This window comes from Mus musculus, chromosome 7, assembly GCF_000001635.26.
Source record: "Mus musculus strain C57BL/6J chromosome 7, GRCm38.p6 C57BL/6J".
Lineage (NCBI taxonomy): Eukaryota > Metazoa > Chordata > Mammalia > Rodentia > Muridae > Mus > Mus musculus.
Window position 1 is genome coordinate 82,236,248 of NC_000073.6, and position 13,700 is coordinate 82,249,947.

Consider the following 13,700-nt stretch of genomic DNA (forward strand, 5'->3'; position numbering starts at 1 on the left):
GGATCATTTCCTCTTATTTAAAACTATAAACACAAGTTGGCGTCCTTCATTCAATTACCACAGTGCCCCGTTTTTATTCTTCAACTGTACAATGATGTAGTCATACAAGGGACAAAGGGGACAAGAAATAGTTGAAAACACTCAGGCACCTCTTCCCCAAGACTTCAACTCTTCAAGAAATGTAGATACCTCCAAGTCTGTATTTATGTGGCGAATACTTACAAAGGGTGATTTCTGCATCAACACTATTTTTACCAAAGACATCTTTGCTGATATTTTGAATAAGCCAGTTTAGGTGGGAAGCGGCTTGGCATGGAACTTTCCGCTGCTGTAAAGAGTTAGGTGAGGTCATGGGTGTTTTCACAGGAAGTTTAGAACATAGTGTCTGTTTCTACCATTTTCCCTTATCAGTATCTCAGTGTAACCAACAGTACAATGATATACCATTTGTTTTGAATCCTTTAGCCTTGAGATAAAATGACTCGGTACAGACAAAGGAACAAAGGAGTCCTGGTGGCAGGCCTAGGAAGGTCGGAAGGGCAGCTTCTGGGGGAGAGACTGTTTGGGAACTTGGGGGGGGGGGAGCGCTTGGCCGCTGGGAGGAGGGGAACATGGAGAAGAGGCAGGGGAAGTGTTGGAGGTCACGGAGTCTGACCTCAGCTTGAGGGGCACAAGCTCACATCCTTCCACACAGTAGTTACGTCACAGGCGTTCTGAGTCTTCTTACGCTGAAGAACATTTGGTTTTGTATTGTCTTCTTTTAAATTGGCGCATATTCTTTGTACTGGATGCAGGCTTCCTAGGTACATTTGCATATAAGTCAGAGATATGAATTAGATCACTAGTTTAACAGGTCTGGGCTCCCTGAGGCTGAGTTTGGGGCTTGTCTATGAAGTCCTGGAAATGCCCTTCTGTCTAGGTGGAGCTCTGGTTTGATCGAGGGTAGCCTGAAGTATCCCCTTTCCTTCTCTCTCTCTCTCCCTCTCCATCTTCCTGTTTTTTCTTCTCATTTCCTCATTGCTTCAAATCTCTACAAAAATGACGAGTATAAAATTAGCAGTTCTTCTCTTCTGTGAGGCCAGTGTGTGTTGAAAGCCACAACCATCTCATTGAACCCTAAGCCTCGAGGTGGAGAGTGTTATGAAATATATTTGCGGCGGAATGCAGCGGGGTGGGAGTATAGGAGTACCTGGTGGGCCCAGCCAAGGTGTCCCATGAGGAATCACTGCATGTGATAGACCTAGTATAATGAAGAGTTATCATGGGGAGAAGCGAGTGGAGACCTGGAGAAAAGGTAGGGGGAGAGAAGGAGGGGAACAGGACAGAAAGAAAGAGAGGAAGAGTGAAAGAGAGGCCAGCCGGAAACAAGTGGAACAGAGAGAGAGAGAGAGTGGAAGAAGGGGACCTGGGGTAGCCAGCTGTCCTCTTTGTAAGCTGCTGCTACCCCTGTCCACACCTGGCTGCCGATGGTGATGATGATGATGATGCGAGTTGTTGCTAGGTAGCTGTTGGGCGGAGCCTGGCAGAATTGTTTGTAAGCCAGTAGAGAGAGAAGGCGGTCTGCATGGGTTCCCAGCATCCTAGAGCCAACCTGGAAGCTGACTGTGGGAGCTCTGTGGAGTCCATGTGACTCCTAATCCTTTGATTGTAAGTTGTTGGTTAGCCAGCTTTTCTTTCTGAAAACTTCCACTCATTTTTGAACAAACTCTTTATTCTCTGCTGTTTCATCAAGAAGGCTATGTTTTACTATTTTCAAAGACAAGTCAAATGTATCCACTCCTTGCCTTTCACTTATCTCTGTGGGCCGGTTCTTTTTGAACAAGAAGATTACATAGCTACCTTGTATCTAGCTGACTGCCTACATACCTGTTTGCCTACTGCCTATCTGTCCATCCACCTGTACACCCATACCCTTGATGTTCTAAGTCTAGATTCCAGTGGTGTGTGCTGGGCTTTTTCAACTTTGTTGGGAGCTATTAAGACAACACAATTGTCCTGATCTCTGAATTGGGCCTCTCCCCCCCCAGAAGAAAAGGGGGTCAAAAGCGGGCCACCGACACACCGCTCTGAGAACAACCACAGATTGTTCCAGCCCTAAGTCAGCGCTGGATGTCCTGACCTCAAGATGTACCCTGATACTGCCAAGTTCCTGCTTCCCCGTGTAGTCGCCAAAAGAAAAATTTCCGCTGCCCCATCCTGCCTGCTGAGAAGTACTTCCTCTTTTTCCAGTGCCCCATCTCTCCTGCTGAGGTGCATTTCCTCTGCCCCATTCCTCCTGCTAAAAGGCACTTCCCCTTTTGCTTGTGCATTTAAACCTCGGGCCTGGCTAATACATTGGGGTCCTGATGCAATTCAGAACGTTTCCGTGTCGTTATTCGCACAAGACCCTCGTCTCTCTCTACCCCCCATTTGGTTCTTAGGAGAAGGTCCCCTCGAGACCCTCGAATAACTGGACCTGCTGGATGGGTCACAACTTGACACAGGCAGAGGCCAGTTGGGAAGAGGGTACCTTGTTTGGGAAAATTCGCCTACCCGATCCTGTGGGCAAGTCTGTCAGGTATTTTCTTGACTGGTGGTTGATACTGAAGGGTCCAGCTCGCTGTGGGTGATGCTACACATAGTTAGGTGGTCCTGGGGTGTATGTATAAGAAAAGAAACCAAGCAAGCCAGGAGAAGGAAGCCAGTAATCTGCATTCCTCCATTGCCTCTGCTTCCTGCCCTGGGTTCCTGCCCTGCCTTCCCTTCATGGTGGACTATAAAATGTTAGCTGGAATAAGCTCTTTCCTTCTTAAATAGCTTTCGATCCCATTGTTTAATCACAACCATAGAAACCTCACAGGACTGCAGTTTTCTGAGCTGCAGTTGATGTCAGTAACTAACAACTCGGTAAGTGGCAGACCAGGAGGGGAAGGCGACTTATAAATGTTGGTTTTAAAAGATGTTCAGAATATTCGAGAATATTTCCAGCAGATGACTAGGTGAAAAATATTGACGTTCAAGAGACTCCTGGATTTTCAAGTCAGTAGCATGTGTGTGCAGTTTAACTTTTCTGTGACCACAGGATGACAGCGGCAGGAAGATTAGTTAGGGCAAGGGAGAGCCAGGAGGCCAAGGATGTCACCCTGGGTGAACAGAGAGCAAGTGCAGAAGTCACTCAGGGGAAGAGGCCAAGGACAGTTTTACCAGAGGAATGGTCAGGATGCCTTGGAAAGGGTCTGCTAACTAGGAGCCACAGTCATCCCTGGGCTGCAGCAGAGGCGACTGATGGGGCAGATCCTGTGCAGCCCGGCTGTGAAGTGTGTCAGGATTGGGTGTGGCTAGGGATAGTGCAACTACAGAGCCGACTGACCTGGGCTCGAGTGGGAGGCCACAGTGTCTGCCCTCTGTGTTTAATGTCAGGGCCTCCATCTTTGCCGGCTGACGCAACCTCAATACATCTCATGGTCAGTGTGGGGAAAAGGAACAAAGAGGGACACTCGATGCTAAGAAATGAAAAGCCTCCCAGAAACTCCCACCGCAACTGACTTCCTTCCGTCTTGGTCTGATTAGCTACGAGAAAAGGGACTGCTTGTAGCTGGGATGGGGGCTGGAGAAATACAAACTATTCCAGCGAAGTGGTGTGTTGCCTGAGCCGGAACAAAATCTGCCACAGGGAGACTCGAGTCTTCATCCAGTGGGCAGAAGACAGAGGTGGCTTTAGTTGGGCTGAGAAAGGAGTGGGAAGGGAGAGAATGCCCGGGTCTGGTCTCCTTGGGAGGCTGTTGTTATAGGTATGGATTGGAGGAGCTCGAAGCCAGTAGAATGTGGCGACATAATGGGAGGTGGTCTTTCAGAATGTGAAAGGCTTAGGTCAATGTCAGATTGATCTGAGAGGGATCCCTGTATGCCTGCTCTTGGATAATGCACAGACACATGGAGTGTAAGACACATGGAATGTATGCAAGCTGACAAAAGGGTGTTCTAGAAACGAGCCTTCTAGAGTTAATAGGTTAGAGGAGAGAGAGTATGCACGGGGTGATAATCTGGAAAATACTACCTTGAAATGATCCACGTTCTGTCTTGTGTTTCCCACTCTGAGGATTATTGCAACACCCTGCACAGATCCTGTGCTCTAGGCAACAGTCCCGCATCAATGCTGGTTGCTGTTTAGGTCAACTTTACAGTAACCAGAGCCACCTGGAAGAGGGAACATCAGTTGAGAAAATGCCTTCATCGGATTGGCCTGTGGGCAAGTCTGTAGGGCATTTTTTGGATTAGTAATAGATGTGGAAGGCCCAGTCCACTGTGTGGGGTGCCACTCCTGGCTGGGTGGTTCTGGGATCTATAGGAAGGGAAGCTGAGCAAGCCATGGAGAGAAAGCCGGTAGGCAGTGTTCCTCCACGCCCACGCTTCAGTTCCTACCACCACTTCCCTTCATGGTAGACTTTACTGTAAGCTGTAAAATGAAATGAACCCTTTCCTCTCCAGGCTGCTTTCGGGCATGGGGTTTATTACAGAAATAGGAAACTAACCAGGATTATGTGATTATCATTTTCATGTGACCATTACAGTGTGATCATCCACTTGAAGTCCGTCCCCCTTGCTCAGCAGGGGCTGACCTCAGGCAGGCTGTTACCTTGGGTCCTCCTGAGGCTCTCCTACCAGATAGCTTCCTGCCCTGTGGGTGTGTAGGGGAGGAGTTGGAGAGAGGGAGAGAGAGAGAGGGAGAGAGAGAGAGAGAGAGAGAGTATAGGGAAGTTTCTGCTTGTTTGGTGCTGTGGCAGATGGCTTTGATCTCCAGGGTTCTGGCAGGTGTGGGGGCTGACTCCCTCACAGATGTGGCTGTTTCTCACGGAGCCCCCTCTGGCTAGTGTTTGGGAGCCTTTCAAGGTTTTAGGGGTGGTGCATCGTCTTTTTAAATTTTTAAGCATCTTTGGGGTGGATGGCCTCTGTAGCACCTTGAGATCTACTTCTGTCCTAGGGCTTATCTTGCATTTCCCTGGGTCTTGGGGGGCACACAAAGACATCCTCCCTCCCTCCCTCTCTTACTCCAGCTGGTTTAAGCTTCCCGATCATTGCTGTCTGTAGATAGAGATTTTTAAACTCCAGTTCTATAGATTTTTTAAAATGCTACCAATCTACTGACCTGATCTGAAGCTCACAGGGCCTTTGAGCAGGCCAAGAAAAATGAATGAGGAAATAAAACTATTGGACTTCATAAAGAAGAAATTAATGTTTTTTTAAGAAAAATAAATTAAACCTTAGCTCCAAGTGCTAAAACCAAAAGACTCTGGAAGATAGCTAACCACAATTTTCTCCCTCATACTTAATTCTTAGCAACATTAGATGTCAGGAAACAGTAGAACTCTCAGTGCCCAGAATAAGGAGGACGGACCACAGTCAAAAAGTCCAGTGATGTTCCTAGCCTGGTACACAGACGATATTAATTGTCTTAGTCTTCCCTGTTTTTGTTTTGCTCTTGTTATTGTTAAACAGTGCTGACATATAAAAGCCTTTTCCTGGAAAGCTTACAGATCAATATGTATGACTTACTGTCATAGTGTAAAAGAATGCATCGCTCTGTAGATGTAAGATGACATGACCAAGGTGTGGTGGCTCGTTTTTTTGTCACCTGCAGGTAGGAAGCAGAGGCAGGAGAGTCATGAGTTAGAGATCAGCCAGGTCTCATAGCAAGATTCTGTCTTAGAAAACAAAGCAAAACAATCAAGACCCCCAAAACCAAACGAGAAAAAGACAGAAGAGAGAATTGTCTGAGACTGATTACATCAGGGAGGGAATAGAGGGGCTTTGCCTAGCATATAGCTAAGCCAGTGTTAATATTTCACATTTCCTAGTTTTCAGTATTATCTCAAATCTATAAAACACTGTCTATGTTAAAGGAGCTACCTATGTCAAAGACTGGCTAATGTGCATTTTTATATAAAATGAAGGTTCTTGGGGCCATGGAGCTGGCTCAGCAGGGAAGCACCCTCACCGCACAGTTGTGACAACTCAGGTTCCATCCCTAGAATTCACTGGAAGGCGAGAATTGACTCCCTCAATGTCATCTGACTTCCAGTGAACTTAGAATCCCTTCCGGAAATAAGCCCACACCAGGCCTGAGGACAACCTCACTTGGTGTCAGGCAAGACAGTCAGGGACTGGATGCATGGTTCAGAGCAGCCTCAGCAGAGGGGCTGAAGCCAGACTTCTTTCCGCTTCTCATCTCTTGGTGGTCCGCTGGGCTGGTTCCTTCAGTATCTTCCTAAGGAACAGTGACTTAAGCTTTGTCACTTATATTTTTAGTTCACCTAAAAATCCCAAACTGTCCTGAGGTTCTGGGCTTCAGGGAAGTGCAGAGGGAAGTGCAGAGACACGGCTCCCGTGTGTGTGTGTGTGTGTGTGTGTGTGTGTGTGTGTGTGTGTGTGTGTGTGTGTGTGTGTGAGAGAGAGAGAGAGAGAGAGAGAGAGAGAGAGAGAGAGAAAACGAGAACACAGTCTGAGATGTGGGAACCTGAACCTGATATTCCCTGACACCCAAGCATCTAGTTACCACTAGAAAACCACACAGAGCCATCGGGAGCAAAGTGTCAGGGGTCCACGGCCGGGACTGTTGGGGGCCTGAGGGCTCAGTATGGGGGCCGGGTCTAGTCTGGAAGGGCAGAGAGGCCTTCTATGGGAGTGTTAGGCAGCATCTCTGTAGGCAAAGGTCTTCTCCATGCTACCCCTTGGCGGTGGTAGATGAAAGAGACAGTCCTTAGTTCCAAACTGTTTACTGGTTGTTCATCAGGAAAATGGATGCGTACCCACTTCTCAGGGTGAACCAGAGATTAAATACCTTTTGCAGGAAGGAGGATGTCTGGAAAGGGAAGCTTATTGGCTAAACTCTCAGGGCCTCTAGGTACCTCATTAGCATGGAGAACTCTGTTTGGGGCTATATGACAGACAGGGGGAGTGTGGCACACACCTTTCCAGGCCAGGAGTCTGGCAGGGAGCTGGGAGCCGCCTACCATCTCAGGTGTGTACCTGAGTTTCCAGGGACTCAGACCCCCTCTACCTTACCAAGTTTCCTGGCAAGGTCTTCTATCCCACAAGCCTCCGTGCCTTAGTCAGCTGTTTTTTTCTGGAAAGTCCTAAGCAGCGGTTCTCAATCTGGGTTGTGACCTCTTTGGGGGAGTGTCAAATGACCCTTTCACAGGGGTCACCTAAGGTCATTGGAAAAGACAGATATTTACATCATGATTTATAACAATAGCAAGATTACAGTTATGAAGTAGCAACATAAACAGTTTTATGGCTGGGCTCACCACAGCCCGGGGAGGAACTGTATTAAGGGGGCACAGCACTAGGAAGGTTGAGAACCACTGAGCCTAAGCTTCCTTGTGGATACTTTTTTCTTTTACCTGGTTTCCTTCAGATTTCTGGGATTTCAGGTTGCCATTAGACTGGAGGGCTCTGCTGAGATAGATGTGTGGGTGGCTGGGGCAGGTTTTGTCTTTTGCCTAGGTGTGTTTTTTCTTGACCTTGGGTATGTGTGGTGACTGGATCAGTGGGAGCAGCAGGAAGCCACCAAGAAAGGCTTCACTCTGGGACTGCAGCACTTTCCTCTTGGGGGACAGCAGAGTTTTCTCCTGTTGGAATGTTTGGAGAAACCTGAAGCTTCTCTCTGATCCTGATCTTACTCTAGGCCCACTCATCACAAGGGGAGTCCACCCAGACATGAGTGCAGGCTGCAAGCTCCCACAAGCACTCCCAGAGGTCGGCTGCTTGATGGATCTGATGGTGTCTGTTGTTTGGTGTGAGACACTGGTCTGTACTTCCCGTACTCGAAGTGGGAACTGCTGTCGCCAGTTTGCACATCAGGAACTGAAGATGCAGAGCGCTTTGATAATTTCCCCAGACTCAGATCTCTGTTTGTCAGTGGAGCAGGGAGTAGAACCCAGATGCTGTAACTGCAGAATTTGCCTCTGGATGTAGTAGAGATGTGGTTAACAGAATGGGAGTGGGTAATCAGTCCCTTTGTCCTTCTTTCATTTATTGATCTGTTTGCATGTGCCTATACGTGTGTGTATGTGTGTGTGGTGGTGTGTGTGCATGTATGTGTGTTCACAGGAGTGCTCCGTGCATGTGCCATTGCTCAGTGCTGGACCTCGCCTTCCTCCTTGTTTGATACAGTGTCTCACTTGTTAATTGTTGTGTTCACAGCCTGGCGGGCCTGCACACTTCCAGTTATTCTCTTGTCTCTGCCTCCCATCTCCTGGTGGGGGGTGTGCGCGGTTAGACTCTTGCTCTACTGTTTTTGGCTTATACATGGTTGTGGGATCTGAACTCAGATTGTCAGGTTTGTACAGCGGGTGGTTTAAACACGGAGCTATCTCTTCAGCCCACATGTGATTTTTTTAAAATGATGCCCATATTGTGCTTTGGGGATCACTCCTGTTCTTTTGATGTTTACATAATTTAGGCTTGGAATTCCCCTGTATTTGCTTTGATCTAGGGAGCAGTTTTCTACCACTTCTATATTGGTGATAATTTTCTCCCCTCTCTGATCCCATCTGCTTTCCATCTTCTAGGAAGCTCACACCTTTCCTGGATTGCTGCTGGCACCTTTCCTGGTTTCCAGCCCTGTTATGGGTGTGTCCGCTGCCTCCACATATAAGACATTTATTTAAAGACACCTGGTGGAGCTGAGAAGGATGGAGGCTGTCCACCAGCTTGGCTGGTTTGTGTGGTGTTTACTTGCTATCTGCAGTTCCTTTACTCGTGGCAGGGTTGCTTCTTTTCTCTTGTCCTGCTGTGATGGTGACGAAGCCCAAAGCAGGCATCATGGCTCAGGGTACACAGCAGAGGCATTACAGCCCCTGAGATTTCTTTTTCTTAGAAAAGATGAAAGTCCTTATTGTGCTAGTATGAGTCTGCTGATCATAGATGACCCACTCTGGATTGTCAGGCAATGTCTCATGTCTACTGTTGAGATGGTAGGAAGATTCGGACCACCATTGCTTGTTTTATACAGGTCTAGACCAGTGATTCTCAACCTTTAATACAGTTGTGACCCTTTAATACAGTTGGGGTGACCCCCCCAACCATAAAATTATTTTGTTTCTACTTCATAAGTGTAATTTTGCTACTGTTATGAATCACAATATAAATAACTGATATGCAGGATATTTGCTATGCAACCCCTATAAGGGTTGCAACCCACAGGTTGAGAGCCATTGCTCTAGACAAATAAATCAGAAAGAATACATTGTATGTAAATGTTAAAACCATTGAGTGCTGAATTGCATCGAGAGATAGGCAGGCGTATTTACATGCCCACAGGGAGTGAGTGGCATCTATTAATATATATCCTGATATATTTGAATGAATGACATGTCCATGTAACCTGTTCACGGTATAGGTATTAAGGGTTAGGGATATGAAGCAGCTGGAGCCATGCAAGGAGGAAGACCCGATTTCAGCTCCCTGGCATCCACATAAAACTCAGCTTGGTGGCACATACCTATAACCTCAGTCCTGGGGAGGTGAAACAAGGAGGGTCCCTGGGGCTTGCCAGCAGAAACATCCAGATCCTGGGAGAGGCCTCGTCTAAGAAATAACGAGGAAAGTGATTGAAGAAGACCCTTGTCATTGGCCTGTGACTGCCACACGCATGTACATACAAAGATGTAAGTAATACCAGCACCAAGAAGGCTCCCTTAAGGCCATAGCAACATTTATTTCGACCACTACATTTTAGTATATTCTATTAAAGATTTTATGGCTTGATTGGTTTGCTTGCATTTGTGCATCTGTACCATATGCAAGCTCAGTACTCTGGAAGACTAGAGGTGGTGTTAGATCCCCTGGAACTAGAGGTAGAGGTGATAGTAAGCTACTATGCAGGGTCTGGAAATCAAACCCAGGCCCTCTGCAAGAGCAGCTAGTGCCTCAACCTCTGAGCCACCTCTCCAGCCCTGTAGATTTAGTGTATTCTACTTTTGACTTACGTGACTAGAATAACATAGCATGTTCTCCTTTATTTCTGGACTTTATGTCATTAGATTCACAGAGCATAAGAGTCACGGTCTTAGAGTTTAAGTTAACACCATGAGCCAAGCCTGCAGGAGGAAAGTGTTGCTTTACGTTTACAATTCCACAAGGCAGAAAGTAAAGCAGGGCAAGGAGGTGGGAGGCAGGGACTGGTGCAGAGACCATGGAGGAGTGCTGCTTACTGGCTTGCTCCTCATTTCTTGCGCTGACCTGCTTTCTTATGGCACCCAGGACCACCAGGCCAGCTGGGAGTTCACCTGCAATGGAATGGACCCTCCAATATCAATTATCAGTCAAGATAATGCCTTAGGGGCTTGTCTTCAGGCCAATACTATAGAGGCATTTTTTTTTTTAAGTGAGATTTTTTTTCTTCTCACATGAGCCTAGCTTATGTCAGGTTGACATAACAACTAGCTAGCAAACTTGACCACGTGTCAACAACACAGCAACATATCATTAAGTCATAGCCTCTTTTCTTGCTTATACTCCAAATCTTTTTATTAATATCAGTATCACAGCATGAAACATTTGGAAGCATGAAATTTCCACAGTTTCAACTCTTTTAAGGTCCAGTCTTTAAAAAAAAAATCCAAAGTCTCTTTCATTTCTCTAAAGTATCCAAAATCTTGGCAAAATGTCTGTCTCTTAACTGTGGGCTCCTATAAAACATAAGTTAAACACCATCTTACTCCATAAGGGAACAAGGTCACAGTCACAGTCAAGTCAAATCAACCCAAAACGTAACAGTGTTAGAAGTTCAGTGTTTGATGTCTGGGACCCACTCCGGGACTCTGGGGGGACCCAGTAGCTAGCTGTGCTCATCTGGCCTGCCCTTCAAAGCTCTGTCTCATAGATTCAGGGTGGAACCCTTCCATGGCTGCTGCTGTCCTATGCTATTAGCGTATCCAAAATGCTGGGGTCTCCTGCTGCAACTGAGGTTTCACCTTCACCAATGGCCTCTCTTCAAGGACTCCAGGATGCCACACAGTACCAGCCCTCAGATTTTTTTTTCCATAACCACTTCATATATTCAAAACTCGTACCACCTGGGTGGCTCCTGCACTACCAGGTCTGCCTGCCAGCATGAGATGCAGCCTCTCCCCTTTCTGGACTACAGTTTCTGGGCTGACCCTGATGTAGCACACACATCTCAGGGGATTTTAAATACTCATTGATGCTGGCCCCTTAATCAAAGCAGATTCTTCAGCTCCAGCTGACCATTATCAGTTGTCCCAGCAAAGCCAAAGTTTTACTCCAGTGGTTCTGGTCTCTGGTTAATCACAGCAGATTTTTCAGTTCCAGGTGACCAGACACCACAGATTTTTGAATTCAAAATATCGAATGGCCCTGATAGAGCCTTTAAGGGACCCTCAAACTTCTATGTGAACTGTCACAAGCCAAACCTCCAACATCTGCATCTCTCACCCTTCCTCTCTTCCTGCATCCCACCCAGAACATCACACAGGGCTCTGAGCACTTAACAGCTTTGTAGCCCAAAGTTCAAAGGCCACCACAGCCCACCTAAAAACACAAGGTCATGTCTGTTACTAAAAACACAAGGTCATGTCTGTTACGGTGATACCTCGTGACTTGGAACCAATTTCTGGCTTTTATTGCTGTGATAAAACACCGTGATCAAAATCAATTTGGGGAAGAGAGGGTTTATTTCAGCTTATAGTTGTAGATCACACTCCAACACTGAGGGGAGTCGGGAAGGAAATCAAACAAGGGAGGAATTCAAATGCAGATGATGCAGCCTTGGACTGGTGCGGTTACTGGCTTGCTCCCATGGCTTGCTAAGCCTGATTCCTTGTAGCATCCAGGACCACCAGCCTAGGGGTGGCATTGCCCATAGTGAGCCAGGCTTTCCCATACCAATTATCAAGTAAAACAAACTTCAGGCTTGCCTACGGGCCAATACTATGCAGGCGTTTTCTTGATTGATTCCCTCTTCCCACATGACCCTAGCTTGTGTCAAGTCGACATAAAAACCAGGCAGCACAATAAGCACTCTTGATTAGACTTTTGCCCGAGATGGTCTGCCGTTGCCCGAGGCACTGTGTCTTCTCGTTTCTATAGCATGTTGTGTTGCAGACATAGCAACTGTACTTTTGCTTGTTTACTGTTTCTGGTTTTTTGCTGTTTTGAACAATGCTGCTTGTATATGAATTTCAGTGTACTCTCGTAGGAATTTCTGCCTGGTGAATACCTAAGAGGGGAATTTCTGAATCATAGGGCGTAGTGATTTCTATATTCATCTTCAGTAGATGCTGCCAAACTGTTTCCCAAAACCATTCAGGCAGCGTGGACTCTAGAGTAGCACATGTGTATTCCAATTGCTCCATCAATCTTGGGAAACACTTGTACTAACATTCATGTTTTGAGATGATTTTAGTTATTCTGATAGCAGTATAGTATGGCATCACGGTCTGATTTGTATTTCCACGATAATAATAATGGTGAGATATTTTCATATGCTTATTCGGCCATTTGGATATTGTCTTAGTACCTGGGACGTTCCAACAAAAATACCAAACACTGGGCGATTTAAACAGACATCTGTTTCTCAGAGTTCTGTGGACTGTTCTGGCCAGGGTCTGCCTTGGTTCACAGATGGGCAGCTCCAGTGTGCTTCTGTAGATGGAGAGGAGAGGACTAACCTTGACCCATGCATCCCGCAAGACTTAGTAGGACACTTCTAGTATGTATGACACATTGGCCATCAGAGATTCAGTGTATGAATTTTGAGGAGACACACCCTCACTTTCCAGCCTCTTTACTATGGCATCTCATGGACAATCCTAAGCTCCAGTCTTTGTCTCTGGATGGCTGTGACAGCGGGAAAATCTCCACCCACATCCTTAGCCTTCATCCCTGACCCTGTGCTGTGTTCTGTAATTCTTGTCTCTGGACCAGTGAGGACTTACCTCAAGCACCAGGAGAAAACGGAACAGCCTGCCAGGGCCACTTCTTTATGCTTTTTGTTTTTTTTCCCCCCAGAAATTTGGCCTCTTAGAACCTGGTTTCCTTGGTTACAGTGTGCTCTGATTTTTCCCTTGCTGAGGGAGAGATGGCTGCTTATTCCAGACTGGAGCTTTCTGCTCCCGCGCTCCACCCTGAGTTACAAGACAGAAAATTGACCCGAATGAAGGAGTACCTGCACTGCTTCTCCACCCTCACTCCGAGAAGTTTCACCCGGTCTATTCCCGACCATCAGCCCCCACCTTGCTGGTGCCTCTCGCCCACACACACCCTTTGCTCATCTTCCCCTGTTGCTGCTGAATTGAATCTTGCTGTATTCTCTGAGCTGATGGAAGCAGCACGTGGCAGCTAAATGGCAGAAAGAAAAGACAGAGGAGCCTGTAGGGAGAGTGAACCCCTTTGGGGAGCCTGAGGCTTCTCTCCAGAGCACTGCTCCTCAGAGAGTTGTCTTTACCTCAAACATCAAACATGGCCAACAAGCCCAGCCCACTTGCCCCTGGGATGTCTTGAAGTACCCATTAGCTTTTTAAAGCTCCAGAACTCGCTTTTGTAAGAAATCTTTGTAACTTTTGTTTTCCATGTCTTTCTAAGTTTATGTAGCCAGAGCTTTCCCCAAAACCTCCTCCCATAGGGCGACAGTTTTATGGTTTTAGACACACAATTTCCAATGTTCAAAAGCCTCATGTGTGAGTTTGGCTTTGAAA

General features: G+C 46.8%; 1 protein-coding gene and 1 long non-coding RNA gene across 15 annotated transcripts in view; one reads left to right on the forward strand and one right to left on the reverse strand.

Moving 5' to 3' along the window:
* The window catches only part of Sh3gl3 (SH3-domain GRB2-like 3), a 133,613-nt gene that overhangs the window by 62,440 nt on the left and 57,473 nt on the right, over nt 1-13,700 (forward strand). The window lies entirely within an intron of this gene.
* Nucleotides 30-13,700, reverse strand: part of Gm32903 — a 19,668-nt gene continuing 5,997 nt past the window's right edge. The window contains exons 3-7 of one of the 4 annotated variants that reach the window (XR_003946814.1): nt 13,267-13,344; nt 9,485-9,570; nt 5,533-5,611; nt 4,037-4,176; nt 30-799 (exon numbers count right to left, since the gene is read on the reverse strand). This is a non-coding gene — a long non-coding RNA (predicted gene, 32903). Of the gene's footprint in view, nt 1,031-2,959; nt 3,123-4,036; nt 4,177-5,532; nt 5,612-9,484; nt 9,571-13,266; nt 13,345-13,700 lie in introns of those variants that run through there. The other 3 variants (XR_003946812.1, XR_003946813.1, XR_003946815.1) reach the window with 3 other exon arrangements.